Source organism: Mastacembelus armatus, chromosome 1 (assembly GCF_900324485.2).
Source record: "Mastacembelus armatus chromosome 1, fMasArm1.2, whole genome shotgun sequence".
Taxonomy (NCBI): domain Eukaryota; kingdom Metazoa; phylum Chordata; class Actinopteri; order Synbranchiformes; family Mastacembelidae; genus Mastacembelus; species Mastacembelus armatus.
In genome coordinates this window covers 25,823,805-25,837,334 of record NC_046633.1, presented here as the reverse complement: position 1 = coordinate 25,837,334, position 13,530 = coordinate 25,823,805, and the positions used below count along the sequence as shown (strand labels likewise).

Below are 13,530 nucleotides of genomic sequence, written 5' to 3'. Positions count from 1 at the left end.
GAGAGAGAGAGAGAAAGAGAGCGCCCTCGTTCACATTGCCCTGAGCCTATTCAATCAATATAAAACAGGATCCAACATGAAAGCATGGCCTCAGGGTTTTCATTTGGCAAAGATGCAACATATTTCTCCTCTTAGTGAAAAAGTGATGTCAACTGTGCTACTCTGACTAGCTGTCAATACTTGAGAACTGCATCCTCCTCTATTGCTCTATTGTCAATAAACTGAATGTGCAATTCATCATCCCAACTCTAGGAGACAGTATTTCTAATTAAAAGCAAGATCATAAATTCGACATTTTACAGGCCCAGCTCAGCTTGTAAATACACTGTAAATAAGTTGCACTGAGCGGGGTTCATGGGCAGATGAAGGTCTGGGTTTGTGGTTAAACTCCTGTTGATGCCTTCAAGGAACAGCTGTCTGGCTGCAGTTAATTCAGTATTGTGTTTCATTTTTTTGCTCTGTTCTATTCTTCCTTGGGATAACAGTACACACCGTGTTTACAGTTTCAATTCTATGCTATTCTAATCTATTCCAAATTCACATCTTGTTACAGTCACTGCATATTGCATGCTGTTCTGTATTCTTTTTGAAGCTCACTGGGTTATATCTGATTGGATTAGCAGTTTGAGAGGACACATTTGTTGGGCCAATTAGAGCACTTCCTGGCACAGATGGAACCCTAAGATCTCTGGAGAGAATGCTGGGTCATATTTGGGTTCTAAAAAAGCATAGTGCTTACTGTAGAGTCGGCAAAACAACACACCAGGTGTGTATATATATATATTTGTATTATCTATCCCCCAGGCCTAAATAAGCCTGCTGTAAATAAGAATGCATTTTGAGTCAACAACCTTGTTAAATATTTTTTAAATGATCACAGGGTGAAATGTGTAAATGCCCGCAAGTATATATTGGCAGAGATATTCTTACCTGTTATAGTGTACTTTGGTTTGTCAGAATGAAATGAAGCCCCAGAGAATCACATCTCAGGCAGCTGAACGTCCTGGTCCTGGCGAGACAGAGCAAAAGGGAGAGACAGAAAGGCAAAGAGAGAGAAAGAGAGACAGAAATACAGAGAGGGAGAAGGCAGGGGGTTATTTGAGCTCCATGAGCTGAGGTCGCTGTCATTTTTCACAATAGAGACAGATAGCCATAATATGTAGTGAATGTTGGATGCATTGTGAATAATGGCCCCCTCCAGATTGTGCGAATAGCTGTTACCCACTCAACACAAGAACCAGACAGTTCACAAGCCATTTCGTCGTGATTGCTTGTTTAGTGTTTGTGTCTGTGCATGCATGCACACATGCATGTATGCGTGTTTGCACTATCTCGTAATTACCTCCTAAGTGTCAGGGTATCAAAGTCTGTAATGGTCCATCTCTGTGCTAGATGGCAGTTTACAGCCAAAAAGCTCTCTCATGCCATGATAACTGGTTTATATGGGTGGCATTGTAGTGCCAAAGGCCAGAGACAATTTTCTGAAAGGGAAATCGTTAGCTCTGTCACTAGAATGCAGAGTGGCAGTTATTCACAGTTATAATGTCTCATATCTTTTTCTATCTTGGTCTTGTCTCCTTTTTCTGTCTCACATTGAATCTTCCCGTTTTCCATCACTGTGTACTTTTTTTACACAATATCTCTCCCTCTTGCTCTTTCTCTCTCCCCAGCTCTCTCTTAACCCCCACCTTTCTCCCTAATCTACGTCTCTTGAGGGAAAACTTTGCAGCCTCATCTCACCAGGGTTGAGCTCAATGCGAGTGTGTGTATTTCAACTTAAATCACAAGTGTGTGCGCTTCCTGGCATGCTAACTGTAGTTTTGTGTGTGTGTGTTTTGCTGTTTACTCTGAAATTTGATGGGGCCATGGAAACAACATATATCTGTTTCTGTCCTAGAGTCTCTGTGTGCGTGCCATGGAAGATTTTCACAGGCACACAAAAGCAAATGCATCATCACACTGTAAAAAAAACACACACACTTGCACACACACACATCCATATAGCATGTCAGGGCCTGGACCTCTGTAGAACTCTTAGGCATGGCTGTGCAGTAATTGGGTCTATTAGCCAGTACAGGAGGCTGTGAGCAATATCTCTATAGTTGGGTGGGCACGGAAAACATGGATTTACTGTGCTTTTTGTGCATGTGCATGCACTGCAATGCCAACCAGTCCTCTAGCTAAAAATGGCCATATAGGTCAATCATGTCTACCCTCTGATAAAACCCATAGTAGTGTCTCTTTAAACAGCTTATTGCCAGTGAGTTGTAACAGAATCTTGTTGTTATGGGGATAACATACACAGATCATAGACACAGATCATAGACGCTGCAGATCATACACACAGATCATAGACGCTGCAGCATACCGAACCTACATATAGCTACAGTTTGGATCGGTCACAGTTTGGTTAGGTTGGAGGCACAAAAAAATTTGGTTAGGTTTAGGAAAAAATTCTGGTTTGGGTTAAAATAAGTACTTTGTTAAGGAACCTTTGTAATGTAGTTAAGGTTGTGGACATGAAATGAACGGTGGTCTTCTGTGTCAAAGTCTTGACAAAGTGTTTTGTTGAGCTGTCCCTGTGTGGACTCTTTATACATCAACCAACTTTGTTCTTAGCTCCTGTCATGATTTCTACAGCCACTAATAAGCCACTTGCACTTGCTTTTTAAGGGACGACAGTGTCTACAATCCAGAGACAACACAGCATTAGAGAGAATTATATATAGGGGCTAAGCTATAGCACTTTCATTCATGTCTTCCTTGTTTTTCTCAAAATAGGGTATACATTATTCAAACAGAGCTGGTCAACAATGGAGGAAGAGATGTGGAAAAGAAATGACTTGGGATGCAGAAGTGGGATGGTGAAGGAGCAAGTTTGTCTAAGTAGCCAAAATTGGACTCAAATTAGTTTTTTCATCAGGGCTTATTTAGGGGGAAGAGGAAAGAGAACATTAAGGATGTAACCATTACAGAATCCATGCATACATCAGCAGTGGTTTGTTCCCCCCTGAATAGAAATTCTTCATTAAACCCTAACGTCTCTTTCTTTTGTGCCCTCAGATGCCACAGGTCAACAGATTTCCATGGAACAGTCTAGAAAGCTGTAATTGGATGAAATACATATTTTGTTTAATTTTGCACACCGGTCGAGCATACCTAAGAACTGCATTTATATTGCATGATCTCTGCACAGTGCTAACGTTCAATGCCAAAAGAGTAAATATTCTGCCCTTTAAGTGGTTGATGGAAAGTAAAGATGTGGATATCAGGCTGGGGTGTGTATCATACCCAGAGTCATGTCTATGTCCACAGCTCATTTCTTGTCATGGATGTGCATTTTAATTCATAAATGTATATTAAAGTCTTTACCATGATCTTTGCCTAAACCTATTTTTTTTTACCTAACCTTAACGATAGTGTATATCATAACACATAACAGTATATAAACACATAATGTTCTTTAACAACACTGTAAAGCTGCTAAACACATAATGTTCTAATCATAACTGTACAATAGTTGACATGCATAGATATTACAAAAATAAAGCATTTTTAAATACTGGTGATTAATATGAATTAAAAAGGTTTTCATTGAGAGTGATCCAGTTTTTTGCAGAATCAGGCAATACCACAATTTTTGTCTGGCAAAAGGGATTGGAAACAGAGGGACTGAAAAATTAGCAGGACGCACTTCCTTAACTACATGTCTTTTTATTACTGCCTCTGTTGAGCAATTCAATAACCAAGGCAACATGAACAATGTCTATTTTAATTTCATCAAGTAGCTCAGTTTCCAGTGAATCCGCTGCATCTGCTGGGCCAACGTCACGATTTCAAGTTATTAGAACTGCCATACTGTAGATTTTTCAGGAACCACATTATCTGACTTAGAGAGCAGGTAAAGATTTAAGCATGTAAGAAGAGATAGAGCAGGAGCAACATTTTGAGCAAATGAAGATGATATGGCTCCCCTGAGAGCAAGCAGCAGAGGATCAAAGGACAAGAAAGATTTTAGTTGGGGAAAATGGTGAATGCTTATAGAGCTATGGAGAGGTACTGGCACAGAGGATTTTCAGTGCCGAGTGCTTTAGCCTTACTGCACAATGGGGACACGATAAGGGGAAGGAAAAGGTTTTTTTTGTTTTTAAGTCTTTCCGGTAAAAAAAAAAAAGTATAGATTTCCCATGATAGATGCTGACCATTTTCTCACAGTAAAACAATAGTGTTTTCTACTATGAGAGGCAGTAGCTGTATTGATGTCCCGTGTCACCCCCATTACTCATAAGCCCTCTGTATGTAATTAGAATGACATACAGAATGGTGTTATTTTCATGTATTACGCTTTGTAATTATCTCTTAGACAACAGATAGCGCCATGAGACACCAGAAATGGTATTGATGCCTGTTGGTCGAGATTTACAGCGTTTCCGAATGAAGCAATGTGAGGCCTTCGTTGAAAGGGTTGGGTCCCCTATATGTTCATTTTAATAACACAATTCTCCCCCTGGCCTTCGACAGATTCAATAAAATCATGAAGAATATGGCGCAGTAATGTATATGATCTACCCAGGCGTAAAATTAAGGATTCTGTATATGTCTCATATAAATCTTTAGACACAAGAAATAGATGGGGGGATGAGGAAAGGGAGGTGTGCACAATGAAACACAAAGCTAGTTGATCTGTCCAGATATTGTGAACCACTGAACTATAATGAATTGTACTCAACCCTGGACAATGAGATGTTTTAATACATGGATGCACGTGTACATACAGACACACAGCCAAAGAAGAAGACACACACCAACAATTACATTTATAACCATAAAAATAGTTAAGAGTAATTGACATTTGACATTTGTTTTTCACAAAGACTGGATTTGAAATACCAAATATTATTTATCAAGAACACACTCCTAAAGCCCTGGGCCACTACCCTCTGACTCTCATTTTGGATGCATGTGATGAATACATCTCATTTATCATACATATACTTTCTGAGTGAGAGCCAATATGAGGGTTTAAAATGCACATACGCATACAGCAGGAGAACACGCATACAATTTCTCACATGGTTAGAAAACAGACACATGGTCCAGGCAAGTTATTACTGCAGCCCACAGGCCAGAGTGCTACTCATCTGTCTTGGTGTGACATTATCAGGCTCCCTTGCACAGAGGTGGTCAGAATGGTTTTATTGCAAAATGTGAGAGATACGTCGGGGACGAATTGACGGGTGCTGATACATGCATCTAAAATCTAAAATGAGTTGCAATTTCCTAGGCAGCAACAGAACCAGACAGTTTATTTTAGAATCACATGTTGTGAATGTGCAAATAGAAACCGTTCTCCCACAGATTTATTTACCAGCCAATCAAAGGGAACTTAACCTTAAGCAGAGAAAGGTGCTATTGACACTTGAGACAAGGCTAGTCAGCTCGATATCAGGAGGGTAAAACACAAAAAAGCACAAATGATGTAAAACATACATTATGAAGCCACTGACCACTACCATATCTGTTAATATCTTTGTTCCATCAAGCATGACAATCTAGTCCTCCTTCAGCCTATCATACTGTACCATCAACTAAGTTCCAGATCAATACTGCCTGGCACATATTTTCTTACTCTTAAGACTTGGAATGAAAACATCATTCGATATCAATCAAGATCACAGCTCAGCCATTGAACAGGCACAATAAATGACAATATTTTTTTAATTTACCATCAAATGACCAGTTGCATCAAAGCACTTTCAGTCTGATCTTTCAGCCTGGTTTATGCTGAAGGGAACCAGATGAACAGGGAGTGGAAGATGTATGTAATGCAGTTAAAGTAAAAGCCCAGTAAGCAGGAAATTTAAGAGGGGCCTGGGGATGATGGTATTACAGCAGACGCTGATTGTGGACAATCTGCTGAAGAAGGAAAAGATATGGAAAACATCAGTGGATGCAGTATGGTAGATATAAGGGGTGTGGAAAAAAAAAGTACAGGGCTAAGGAAAAACTGCAATAATATAACAATGTGCAAACAATCTGGCATATTTAAGTGGTATAAGTGGTCATTTAAAATGAGAAATAACAAAATAGAACAACAGTTACAAAAGTTGAAGTAAACAGTACTAAAAAAACCTGTGTTTTTGCAACTGAGCCAGAATTCCCCCTGCATTGTCTTGGTCAGTGAAGTCAACCAACCCAGTCCTTTATTTGCACCCCTGAATCAGAGTCTTAGACAATACTGCATTTTTAAACCCTGCTGTAGTTTCCTCTATTGATAAGAGATGCTGTGTTATATCGTGGCACTGAGAGATTTGTGCCCCCGGCCCTGTGATGACCTCATTGTTCATTGCCCTATAATTCAAATCTGCTCTGCTATGCTGCATTGCATTCTGTGACTCATTTCCAAGCACCCATTTTCTGAACAAGCAAGGCCTCCTCAGCACGCTACAGTCAACCACGCTAACAACATAAAGAATTTCCCCACCAATACTGTGGTGACTGACTTCAGAGTTGCATATGCACGTCGGACATGCACACACTCACATAACAACACACTGTTTAAATGGACTGAACTGGGAACAGGAGAGGAGGGGTTGAGTGCTATTGTAAATGATTTCCTGCAGAGACCAAAATAATCGGCAGACCTTTGAGCAAACTTCTTACAATCACTCTGGCCTTGTACACTGATTCTCCATTCAGCTCCTTAATGGCATTGTGTGTGTGTCAGTAAATATACAGCTGCAGGCAAGATCTATGCGTGGCTGTATGTGATCGTGTGAGCTTATACATACTAGTGACACCGTGTGTGTGTGTGTGTGTGTGTGGTAAGTGATGTATACCACAATGATGTGTATTTAGAGTATCTGTGGGAAGAAATGCACCACTCTTCTGATTGGTGACAGCTTTGAGTGGGGCGCACGGGCACAGAGGAGAAGTGTGGACAGGATATGTGTTGACTGGAAGGACAAATGTTTTTTCTTCGTGAAAGAGGGATAACTGCTATTGAGTGAGTGAGAGCTTTTAAAAGAACAATGGACAGTGGACCCAGTACACAATGTACAGTCTAAACATGTAGTTCAGAGACAAAGTGTGGATGGTAAAAACCATTTGTAGAATAAAACAGAGTTAGCCTGTAGAAATGACTAAAACACAGAGTTTTTATTCTTTTCAAAGCTCAGTTGCGACATTCACAAGGTTATTGAAAAGTGTTTACATATGGTTTAAGTCAAAATAGGACTCACAGAATAAAATCTGCAGTTAAAACAGTTGTATTATATACAGCAATTGAAGTGAAAGTGACTTGTGTAGCCAAGTATGGTGACCCATACTCAGAATTTGTGCTCTGCATTTAACCCATCCCAAAGTGCGCACACACACAACAGTGAACACACACCCGGAGCGGTGGGTAGCCTCCGGAGCTGCGGCACCCTGGGAGCAGAATATTCCATTATTCCATTTCACAATGACCCGATAATAATGTTTATCTTGCCTTCATATAGCTACAATACACCTTCATACAAAATGTTTTGCAGCCAAAAAAAATCAGGCCTGCCAAAGAAATAAATTAAATAGTAAGATTGGCCGACTGGTTAGAGCAAAACGAATAAAATCAGGTTTTTCAAAAAGCATTGATTTTTACTCACCTAAACCCATCAGATTGATTGTTCCAAAGGAAAGTCAATGAGATGGAGATGGCATACAAGCCATAAGCATGTGTTCAATGTGTAGTATATTTTAGAGACAGTTGATAATTCATAATTCATATTTAACATTTGTTCTCTTTAGGACTTTTATCATAGGAAAGTAAGAAATACAATTAGGGAAGTGTCATGATGTAGATTCTTCAGTCCTGGTTTTGGAATTTTTTTTTGGTTAGTTTCCTGTTTTCTCCTGTGTGATCTTGGTTAGCTTTATGTTCATCAGTTAAGATTTGTTTCACCTGTGTTAATTCGTTTTTTGTCTCTAGGTATTTATACCTCTGGAGTTTCTTTGTTCTTGTCGGAGCATTGTAGTTGTAGTTGCAGTTTAGTTCATGTATGTTTGGAGAAGAGAGGGTTTTTATTTTACGCGAGTGTTTTATGTAGCCAGTCCTGCCCGCCGAGTGGTGAAGACTATCTTGCCTGTGCCTGGTGAGTCCAGGCGGAATAAAATTAGTTTTGTGTCCTACGTCCCTTCATCCTGCATCACACCATCCACCCATCGTAACAGAATGCTCCGACCCCAAATGGACCCAGCAGACAATGGAAGGAGGGCGCGTGAGGAGGAGTGTGTATTGGGGTCCATCCGCGCCTTTCAGCTTGTCCTCCAGATCTCTGAGGATTACCTAGTGGCTCTAGCTTCGGCGCTCAGCAGGCGCAGGAGCTTCCGCAATGAGCCGATGGAAGAGGCCTTTTTCCATCCCTGCATGCAATGCTGGAGGTGCATAGAGACCTGCTGGTCACCCCTTCTATGAGGTAAGACGGCTGTGTCTCCAGTTCCAGTTGCCAGAGCCCAAAACCACAGCAATAATGCTGGAGCCTGAACCCACGGCAAGAATGCCAGAACCCGAACCCCTGGCCAGAGTGCCCGAATCCCTCATCGCTGCCCAGCCAGAGCCCCTCATCGCTACCCAGTGTTCAGAACCTCAGTGTGCCAACGTGGCCATCCTCGCTGAGGTTCCACTCCTGCAACCCAAACCTCAGTGCGCCAATGCCGTCCCTGCTGAGGTTCCCTCGCAGCATCCAGAAACTCAGTGCGTTGACATGGCCGTCCCCGCTGAGGTTCCACACCAGAGCCCAGTTCCAATCCCTTGGTGTCGGTGAAGGTGTCCACGGCGAGGTCCAGCCCCCAGTTCCAACCCCTTGGCAGCGGAGCGGGGTCCTCCATGCTGAGTTCCAGCCACCAGTCCCTCTGCATCACGGCGAAGGGGTCCACGCTGCGGTCGAGTGGCGGGTTTTTGTGTTACCTGTCCTGCCCGCCGAGTGGCGAAGATTATCTTGCCCGTGCCTGGTGAGTCCAGGCGGAATAAAACTAGTTTTGCGATGATGATGATGAGTGATGTGTTATGATCATCAGTGGTAGTACTAGTAGAATTTGTAGTGGTAGTAGGGCTGCATCTAATAGTTAACTGCATCTAGATCTATTGAGCTAGCAATAATTGTTTATTCAACTAATCATTTTGTCCCTAAAATGATGATGATGTAAATGAAAATGTTGAAAAATGTCCCAATTCACTTTCTGAAAGCCAAATGTGGCATCTTCAAAGGGCAAACCCAAAAATATTGAATCACATAAAACAGCAAACTCTTACGATATAGAAGTTTTTTGTTCTAAGCCTAAATACTTCAGTGAATACCAAAATATTTCCCAACTAACTTCGTCAGTCCACCAACAAATTAATTTTTGATTTAATCACATAACAGCGGGTTACAGCAAACCATCTCTGGACTATTGTTCTGACTCTCACTTAAGAGCTTGATGCGATTCAGCATCACAGCCTAGCTTAAACTGTTTAATAGTATGATTAGAATGTGCTGCTAAACAATCCAATAACTACGGAGGAGGATTAGAGTATGTTTCACTTTCCCCTGTACACACAAACAGCCCAGCCAACACACAGCGTGAGCAGTCAGGCCAACAGTGTACATTTCCTCGATTCAGCCCTAAAACACAGGCAGTGGTTATGGTGGTTTGAGTATAAAGCCTTTCACCAGTGTTATATCTGGATACAGTAAGACATGTCTCTGAAGGGCTACTCTAGATGAGACCATGGGAGCAGAGACTCACTGCATGCCCTGTGATCTGACAGCAACTTATCTACCACTGATTTTCTATCTAATCAGATAAAGTAACTGCGTAGCCATCACACATGGATTGAACCTCTAATAGGGTTGAATGATATCGGAAGCAAATTTCACACATTAAGACAGGTGAACTGAGCTGATAGCTCCAGCCAATGGTGGAAAATGCAGGGAGCTGAGTTATTCTTTGAGAGAAAAAGGATTGGAGGAAGGATGTGTTAACACATAACCGAGTGCTTTAGGTGGATGAAGAAGATGGGAAAGGATCTGGCCTCATTATTTCAGTATGGGAGAGAGATGTCGTCTAGTGCAGGAAAAGGCTTTTGAATTAGGTTAAACTCCACACATGAAGTAGGGTTGAGGGTAGGAATGTCATTATTATCCCATTAGGAAACAGTGAAGTGAAATTAGACAGCTCTGCTTTCATTGAAACTTAACTTTTTGAGGTTTGTTGTCTCTGTGAGCACAATAAATATCACCTTCTGCATCCACATAGCTCAAACCTTTACATCACAATGCGTAAACTAACTCAAAAGAAGACCAGATCCAGAAAGTGCAAATTGTATAATGTGAAAATCAGCCTTTAGCTTCTGTGTGCCCACTAAACAGAATTAATTGCACAAGTGTTGAAGTTAGACTCTCTAATAACCCTTGACAATGGAAATGGAGACTTCAGTACCAAGCATAGTTATACTTGTTACAAAACTGATTTTATGCCTGCTTGTTTTAATATTCATGTGTGTACAGTATATAGTATGTGTCTGTTACTGCCTGTGTGCAGTGGATGAGGTCAGTGTAGACAGTGTCTGCCAATGTTTATTTTCATTATCTCGAGGCTTCATTGTGAGCTCAAGTTGGTTAGCATATGATCCCTAAATTTAAATCACCGGCTGCTTCCATTACAGGGTCAGATATTGTTATTGGAGCCATTCGAGTCTAAACCCAATATTGTGTTACATCAACAGTTCCAAACAACGAAAGTCAGGTCTCGGTCAATCAAGCAGAACAATCTGAATTAGCACAACCATCCTAATTTGCACTGTGTTTCCCCAAACAAAGAGCTTTGTCTTTCCTGTGCATTGTAACAAGTCAAATTAATCAGTGACCTAATTAAAGGAGGACAGATAGACCTACAGTCAGCAGATCGCTTGATTGCTGCTGTTGCACATTGTACAGCTCCAGGTGCTTCAACAACATCAGAGCTGTGCAGGTGTCGTCACTTAACGTGACCCAGGATGCTCTTTGACAGACCTGCATTCATGGTGTGATGTCCGACAAACATGTCTCTGGAGAGGCTGTTCAAGCCTGTTGGAGAAGTTAGCCTGCGTAGGTTTGGACTAAAAACACACAAATACTATTGAGTATGTGTATTTCCACAGTTTAAAACAGGTAAACAATTTGCCAGACCCCAATAATACCACGGTTTGAACAGGAAATTACAAGAATTTTTGACTAATCAAAACAAATAATCAACTCTACAAAGAAACTGGAGAATCACTTAAACTCAAACAGATGCAGTGATGACAGATGATATTCATCTCATCCACAGACATAATAATCTCCTTGGAGACAGGCCTGTGCTTTAACAGATGCTGCTAAAATGGTAGCCAAGCAAATTTGTATTAAATTTTGCACAATATAGACATAGAGATAACTGTCTACACTGACCGTGTTCACACCTGCTCAGTGGATTCCTTGGAAACAAAGCTGCAACGCTGACAGATGAGTCGACATATTGTCAGCCATTCCAACCTATAGAGGCCAGAGCCACCTCTTTATATCACACTGTGAGATCTACACATACATCTGCACGCAGCATCCTGACAGAGGGCAACTTGGATGTGCAGAGCAGTGATTCAAAAGGGTCAGTTCACAGCCACCCGAGCAGCAGTGACTACTGAGGGGCGCTTTGATGGCTATCTGCAATTATTTGTGAGGCAGGCTACTTACGGTTTACCCTATAGTTTACTATCAGTATGCAGGCACAAAAGATTAGGCCGTGTTGTTTGATTTATCAAAGCAGAACCTGCTCATTACAAAGAGCAGACGGCGCATCCTACGGTCTCACACATCTGAGACGGGCTGCTCTTTTCCGTTTAGGTCAAGATCCTTTAGTACTCCAGTAGTTGTCAGCTACACATCAAGGTCATTTGCAACCCCGGACGCCTCTTCTGTAAATAAGAACCATAGCTTTCACTCGTGAATCCGCATGATTGACGTATTCAGGGGTGCACTGGCCTGCTGGAGACTCCTTTTTTCACAGAGCAGCTGGATTTACATTGGATGTTAGACTGCGGCTGACAAACGAGCACAGCCCCAAACGGGGTAGCTGCATTCCAATACCTGCTCAAATGACAGACACATTAAACAGGAGGAGAAACCCGAGAAGGGGAACATTTAGTCCATCTGTCATCCGTCGTGCCAAAGCGCGCGATTTGTCACTGCGCCCTGCAGTGACCAGGTAACTCACACGCGGCTACAGAATAACAATTATGCGTAAACCCTGACCAGTAATGTCAGCAATGTAATTGCGCTGATTATTAATTGCTATCAGTGCTTGTTACTTTGCTTCAGCGATTACATCCGAGCGACGCCCATCCAGCCACAAGCCGCTGGACAAATCTGCACAAATACTGGAACTATATTAAATTTCAGCCCCTCGTCCGTCAGGGCCAGTTGCGCACTCCTCAAGTACAATAATCGCAGGCCACATTCCAATGGGCATCAGTTCAGAACCAAAGTCAGCGCCGCCGTACAGCTTTCAGAGCAGGTCAGTGACAGACACGCGTCAACAATTAGCCAAGACATTTAGCAATGTTCCCCAGCGTTGTCTGCAACAAATCTTTACTGGTGAAGAAATAAAGAGCGGGTCCTTACCGTGTCACCAGTCGCAGCGATCCCGACGCATGTATGTAGATATACACATCCAGCGCAGAGAGGAGTCAGGAATAACCTTTTCTGCGTTCTCTCATACAGTCCCCAGGACGCAGATCTTGGATGGCAATATATCTTCCCAGTCAATAAATAATTTCACTCATTGGCGTCTCGGCTCGGGCTCCGTGGTTGAATCTTGCTGCCACAAAAAAACGACGTCGGCAAATTTTCCTAAAAAAACAGGATTGAAATAAAGCTGAGGCTCTAATGAACCAATAGCTGAGTGCTTAGTATCCCGATAGCGCTCACACAGGAGGAGGTATCACGTCCGTCCAAATACACTGAGTCCAGAGGCGTATCTCCCTCTCTATACGTTTGTCTGTACCTTCTTCTCTCCCTCCCTTTCTCCCTCTTTATCTTTTTCGGTTGCCTTTATGTTCTTACTGACTTCTGCTGAAGTCAACAGGCGCAGAGCGCAACGGAGCAGAGGACCGTGGTCAACACAGAGAGAGGGGTCAGAAATGACAAACCAATTTGGAGGCGCGGTGGATGCTCGGTTGATCGGGCGCAGACCGGCGAGGGGAGCGTGGCGTTGCAGGCGGACGGGGAGCCGAGGGTGGGTGGAAGACCGGGGGGGGGGGGTGATGATTCCTGCCTCGGGGATGCAGAGAGAGAAAAAGGGAGCGACGAAGTGAGTGTTTGGTGGAAAACACGGCACTGGATCTGGCTCCTAAATCTCTGGACCTAGGGCTCCACCTGCCGTGTGAAAAAACACAGGGGCTCCCAAACCTTTCACACCGACCCCCTTCAGACTCCCACACTAGATATCAAGCATCCACCAAAGGAAGGGTGCGGTTGTTGTTAAACTGGAGAATTT

General features: G+C 42.5%; 1 protein-coding gene across 7 annotated transcripts in view; it reads right to left on the bottom strand.

Moving 5' to 3' along the window:
• The window catches only part of adgrl3.1 (adhesion G protein-coupled receptor L3.1), a 130,932-nt gene extending 117,677 nt beyond the window's left edge, over nucleotides 1-13,255 (bottom strand). For 6 of the 7 annotated variants that reach the window (XM_026303337.1, XM_026303345.1, XM_026303342.1 and 3 more), the window contains exons 1-2: nucleotides 12,657-13,255; nucleotides 931-1,009 (exon numbers count right to left, since the gene is read on the bottom strand). The gene's annotated coding sequence lies outside the window, so the exon portion shown is untranslated. The remainder of the gene's footprint in view (nucleotides 1-930; nucleotides 1,010-12,656) is intronic. The other variant, XM_026303338.1, reaches the window with a different exon arrangement.
• Between the last annotated feature and the right edge of the window lie 275 nt (nucleotides 13,256-13,530).